Genomic DNA, 7,022 nt, shown 5'->3' on the forward strand with positions numbered 1-7,022 from the left:
AAGACATTTGGGTTTAAGATCAAAAGATGAATATGAGACAAGAGTTCAGAATTTCAGCTTTTGTGTCCTGTGATTTACGTCTAGACGTGTTAAACAACTCAGGATCTGTCACCCTTTGTATGACATGCAATGTTGTATTACAATGATAATGCTTGATGGCTAATGTGTACTGCAATGTTATAATGTTAAGCAACATGCTTAGTTATTTTGAGCATGACGGTTTTGAACACAATCAACTCACACTCCATGGTTTCTACTGGAATTCAATTACTTTCGGAAATTATTGGGTTTTATGCAAAATGAGAGTGGGTTGGATAAACAATAGTGGAATTAGCAAATTAGCTTGCTAACCAGCTAGCCTTTAAATGAGTTTCAATTTTAAAATGTTGTCTTGTTCACTCATTCTTGTCAGAGCATTAGAAAATACATTGTAATTGCTAGTGACAACTTTGTTCCGCTCATTTTCTGTAATAGAGTTCAGAATTAAAAAAAAAATTGATAATTAGTCCAGGCAGCATTTTAGCATATTTGTGAAATTAGTTTTGTTTGACAAAGGATTGTATGCCTTGTATTAGTCTCACTTTGCCAGACCCTCCTCCAAAGCGTACTGACAGAGGGTCTGACTAAACATGTTCTGGTTTCATGGCATTCCTTTAAACCAATCAGAATCGTCTTGGGCGGTGCTAAGCTCCGCACAGAGCCGCTGCAAAATAGTAATAATAGAAAACTCAGATTGGACAGATAGACTAGCTAGCTGTCTCAATTTACCCTTCAGAGACCTGAGGAGCACTCAACAATAGTCCCCGTTATCCGCCAAATTTAAAATTCCAACACAAAGAACGCAGAAGGAAAATACACAAATTAGGCTTATGTATACCACTTTCTCTTCCTAAAACATCCCCTGTTCCTCACCCCTCTAGAAAAAGGAGGCGATATGCTAAGGGGTTATAAGTTGTGGTTTTATGTGGAATAAAACCACACGTGATTTTATAAAATATTTGCAGAATGAAATCCTGTTGCTATGAATCACAGTAGTTTGACAATAATAATTATCTCAGCATGTAGACAGTGTAAACAGTAAACTGTAAACAGTTAAAAGATGCATCACAGGCAAGAACATGAGGGAGTAAAGCAGAATCCAGACTGCTTTTAAACGTAATCGTTGGTTAAATAGAATAGTAATGAGACAGTTAAAGAAGAACTACAACTTTTTGTAGGATTGTTACGGGAACTACAATCCTACAGAGGCTTAAACAAACCATTACATCCTTTATATATTTAGCAGTAGTGACAAAAATGTTGCATGCAGCCACTAAATTAAACAAGGGAACCCATTTTTAATAAAGATTCATCACAGAAAATAGGCCCCGCCTTTCAGAGTCGGTTTTTTAATAGAAGTCGTGTGGTTGTCAGTAAAAGAAGAGAACTTTTCATTCATAGGTAGAGTTTGCTCATGTGTCTATTTGAGAGCCGGTGCTCTCTCTGTGTCTGTATGTTGGTGGTTTCCTGCAGGATGTCCTCCTTCTGTTGCAAGGAACCCGTGTAACTCCACCACCGAGACATTCAGAGGATCACAGGAACCTGTTGTCTTTTTGTGTGGGTAAACCGCACACAGCTCACGAGCAAAGAAATCACAGAAGTGATGTAGCGATGTGGTTAGAAAAACCCAAACAAAGGTTATGGGTTGATCAGACAATACATTCAAAGTGATCTCACTGCTTTACCAAGCTTTAATTACATCTCAAAGTTTATTGAGATGTAGGTCAAAGTTAATTTTTTTTGGAGAAAGTGTAATGCTGGCAAACAACAAAATGATGTAAATCAACAGACTTCTTTTTATGACAACATACTTTTTTTTCCACCTGGACCCCATTTTCCTATGTTTTTGTGTGTAAGTGACAAACGGTTAAGGGGGAACAACAAAATTTAAAATTGGGCCAGTATTACCGGGCTGCAAAGTAACCCTGTGGGGCAAATGTGCATCATCAATTTTGTCCACTAAAAGTGCAACTTTTACCACTTTTCTGAAGTGTCTAACAACATCTAGAAAGACAAAGAACTTTTTTTAGAAGAGCGTGTAAGGGATAGCATATTTTCACATGCAAACTATGTGTTTATTCAAACCAAAAACTTAAAGCTGTGACTGTGAAAAAGTGGCAAACGGAACAAAACAACCATTCATAGTTTTATTCTGTGTCTGTAACTGTATTTCACAATGATTAAATGACTGTTTATTTACATGGAGCCTGATGGCTTTAGCGAATGAAATTTCGCTATGTTTAAATAAAAAGGATCTTAGTCTTTCACAGAAAGGTCGACCTCCTTAGAAATTCTTTCCATATTGTGGTCAGACACTTAGAATATTAATCTGAGCCTGTCAGTGGCAAAACGAGCACTTTGTGGACCTAAATTGAAGGTGGGCAAGTTGTCCAACTTCGCTGACTTCCGATTGCAGTGATCTTGATTTATACTGGACAAATCTCAAAGATTGTAGTTCCCATCAGTCACTTAGACACAAAAACAAAAACAAAGGAAAATAGGGTCCAGGTGTAACTGTAAGAGATTCTGAGCTAAAGTGAGCATTTTGAGCATTAAAGAGTTCACTGGCTCTAACTGATGTAAATCAAGAGACAAATAGTTACAAAGAAGACAATAGCTCCATTTCTAATGATGGAGATCCAGACTAAGATTCCCACCTGTGCCATGTGGTCCTCCACGTCACCTTCGACAAGCGGCTTGATTTCTTTCCCAAACAGCAGCTGCCTACAGGAGGCCACGGCGCAGCAGTAGGTCCCAGCGTCAGCTGAGCTCAGAAGGAGACCCTGTTCTCCATCACAGGTCCCAGTGGGTACGGTGCAGTTAACTCTCATGTTGTCCTCGGGTCAAATTAACCAGTTTTTCCATATCAGTGTTCTTTTTAACTACCCAAAATAACATGATAGATTCCACACAACGCTCTTTGACAAGTACAAATCTCTACTTTCCTTAATTTCGGGGTATCTTATTCAATTTTACAGCATTTGAAAACAAATTGAAGTGGTTTGGAAATAGTATTGAGTAAAAGATGACATATTCCAGTCTGTGATTAACCATCAACATCCATTTCTTTAATTTTAGTTGAAATAATTCCCAAGTTCTGCCTTTATAACTCAAACATAAGGTATAATTATCTAAAATCGAGGTTTATTGACCATAAATTCCCAAAAATAACTGTAAAACTAAAGTTAATAAGTCAGTGTCACGTAGTGTTGAACGTTGAAAAAAGTGTCAAAAGTGTTGAAAAAAGGGACAAAAACATAAGAAAAAGTAAAAAAACAACAACACAAGGGTTAATAGTCACACAGCCTCCTGGCTGCATGCTCTCAGATGCTGGTATTTGGACTATTTCCTTGAGTTTAGCTCCTACATTCCACAGGAAACAATGATCTTGTAGTTAATATTTGAATACTTTCATTTTCCTTTGCTTTGCGCCTTAAAGCATTAGTGCGTCTGTTAAATTCAAGCCATCACCGAATGAGTTGCTTCAAAGCTAAATAAGACTATCGGCTCCTCAAGATAACAACCTCCTCTAAAGAGTCCATCATGTTTTTTTAATCCTCCGGGTCCTCCTTGCATACTAGCAACTGCGGGGAGGAGGGGTGTGGGGGGGGGGGGGGGGGGGGGGGGGGGGGGGGGGCATGTGCGTGATCTCGGAAGGCTTGTGTTATGTGGATGCAACAACAGTTTTGTTGTCATTACTTAGAATTCCTCACGAGGGCAGAAGAAACGACGTGCCATAGCTTTAAAATCCGAGAATTCATTTGTATTTAATATGAACATATTTTTATAAATTCTGTTATTTTTCTGAGAGCATATATGAAAACTGAAAAATTCTATTTCAGATTAATTCAAATTGAAGGATGTTAATTAGAGAGTGCATATGCATGAATATATCAGTTGTTATATAATCTCTGGTGCATATTTCCTTGTTGAAATGATAAGCAAATGAACACTGGTGCAACATCTGCATTTCATCGGAAGTCAAAGCCAATGAAAAAGAGACCTTTGTCACTTCCTCGAGGCTGGAGTGTGAGCTTCCTCAGAAGGACGAGGCCCAATCTGAGAAGTGGACATCAGAGATGTGTATCGGTTTCTTCCTATGCACGGAGAAACGAGGGTTCTTCTCCATCCTACATACATACTTGTTAACCTGAAGACAGAAGCTTAACAAGTTTAAGGACACCAGGTTAAAAATGAAGTTACATTTAAATGGTTGCTATAAGAAGTCCAAATGTGGAATGCTTTAAACATCTGTATGCCTCAGTAGAACACGATTTAACACATCAGTAACTTCAGTCTGACAGCACACTGTCCGTGTTTTATGATTATAGCAGCAGCAGATTCTAATCTGCAGCAGCAGATTAGAATCTGAAGAACTAACACGCTCTTTTCCTGCCATGTGGTTTCAAAAAGCTTCATTATGAACTTTTTTAACTTCCCTATAGAACAGTGATACAGTTACCGTTATTTCAATTGCTTACACACTAAAATTACAACTTTCCCACATTTATCAAAACTTTACACTAAAGGAGCAAAACATTGGCCCAGATGTGCACCACTATTAGCACAATGTCAGCCTCACACTTTTTGCAAGACAATACACACCGTGATTTGCAAAACACAAAACACACTTGTGTGGATTTGACACAGAAATTGATCATGATGTCATTTCCTTGCAATTTTAAAGCGAAGGCTTTCAAATGAACACACCCATGAACCAATTGGTTAAACGCAGCCACCAGGTGCGCAAACACATACATTGTAGACACACCAATCAGGTTTAAGCACTACATAAAACGCAGAAGGTAAGTTCACCTGTCTGTCAACCAAAATAGAAGGAGTCAGAAGTAGAAGAATGAGTGTGAGGTGGGTGAGGTAAAGTAAGAAGTGGAAGAAGAGGCGGAGGCCCAGCCAGGGGTAGAGGCCGAGGTGGAGGTAAAGGAAGACCTGAAGCCGGAGAATGTGCTCAAAGAAGAAGAAGACCAAATTCATCACATAAAATTCCCGCTACACTAGTGGACCATGTTGTGAACCCTGGATTGACGCTGAGGGAGGCCGGACTAGGAGTTCAGCCCAATCTTAGCAGGATATACAGCGGCATCTGTCATAAGGACATTTTGACAAGGAAACAGATAAAAGACAATCTGTCTACACTCAGAGGAACCAGCTGCTCGTTGTATGCACCATATCAGCACTTTCAATACCCCTTCCTGTGACATTTTACAGTAGGTTACATGTATTATTTTCTACTGAGGATTGAGGGTCAAGAACGATGAGGAGGGAATGAGAGAGAGAGAGAGAGAGAGAGAGAAATCCAAGGCAACATTATTATAACGGTAACCCGGCCATTTTCAATGATGTCCATCAGGTCTTTCTGTCAACACTGGCACGCATCCTGAAGAGACATCAGGTTCAAATTAAACACATTTGGAGAGAAATAAATCATCTTTTTGTCAGTCTGCAGCATTGGTCTTGTAATGTATATTTGCACTTTCTCTGTGTACTTCATTTACAGTACTCTAATCACTGAGACGTAGAATTGTTGTATTGTTGTGTTGTAGGTTAGCATCAGCAGTGTGTAACTGCTGGGCAACTTCAAACATAATTAAGTGAAATGAAACGTGTGTGTTTCATATGGTAACAAAGTCTGTTTTTTTATAAATTAAGAGTGTTTTATTTTGCAATAGTCCGAGGTGTTCTGCTAATTGGGAGTGTGGTTGCGCTAATTGGATGTGGTGTTTTGAAAAAACGGTCCCTGCTTTCAAAATAGTGCTTAAGCAATTGAAAAAAACAGAACAGACCGCAGGCTTGGGGGGGGGGGGGGGGGGGGGGGGGGGGGGGGGGGGGGTGCGGGGGTGCATCTCTTGCATCTCTTCACAGGAAGAGACAGCACAGTGCGGTCTGAGCACAACTTACATCAAGGTGACAAGGCCCAGCTAGAAAAGTATAAAGAGAAACTGTGCAAAGGGATTTGCCTGGTTTTGACTAAATCACATCAGCTTCTGTATTTGTACAGACTGGAAGTACGGTACATAAATACATTTTTGTCTTTTTGTTTTGGCATTGTTTGCATGCACATGCTCATGCACTGTGGTGATAACACGTACAGCCACAGGAAGGCTGGCCTTCAGCTCTCTGCATTAAAACCACAAGCATCAACAGCGGCACTACTTTCACACAAAAGCAAATATACCTTGTGCCGCCTCATACCTGCACAGCCAGATGACAAGCATCCCCTGGTCAAGTTCCCATCCACATGTATGGAAATGTGGCACACTTATTAACCACATTTCCTGAAAATTGGTAAAATAAAAGCAAAAATGTTTATAGATGAACATTCCCCTCCCCTATTGCTATGTGAATATTAGTTGGTTCATGGAGAGTTGGTGCTGCAAAATTCTCCAGCTGCGGGCCGTTAAATCATTGCAGATTCCAGTTTTTTTTCGATTGCTAAATGACGAGGGGCACAACTGGAGTCACATGTGAAGAACTCTAACTCCAGTCTGCACAGCAGCAGTTCGTGTGGACCAAACTCTAGTTCGTTTTTCATTGCTTGAACACCGTTTTCTAAACTCTACACACTTAGCCCATGACTTTAACCACACCGTGGCCAACACGGTGGATTTACAGCACTTTGTTCACATGCTAACACACTGCTGTCACAACTGTTAACCACACATTCAAAAGAGAATCAAACACTGCTAAATTTCAGCTGAAAGCCTAAGCGAGTGTCTTGTTTTAGACTTGTTAGTGAACATACACGGTATTTATGTAGAGAAATCCCAGAAAGCCTTTTTTTGTATTCAAACACCAAATAAGAATAACAAACCATTATACACTGTATACCGTTTGACAGAGCAAAGATACCATTATGCCCAGGTCAGATGTCGGAGGTTATATAAACAGCTAAAAAAAAAGAAGTGAAAAACACTATGTCTTTACTGTAGTAAAACTGCGTTCTTACTGTTTTTCAGAAAGTAATG

This window comes from Etheostoma spectabile, chromosome 19, assembly GCF_008692095.1.
Source record: "Etheostoma spectabile isolate EspeVRDwgs_2016 chromosome 19, UIUC_Espe_1.0, whole genome shotgun sequence".
NCBI classification, from domain to species: Eukaryota; Metazoa; Chordata; class Actinopteri; order Perciformes; family Percidae; genus Etheostoma; species Etheostoma spectabile.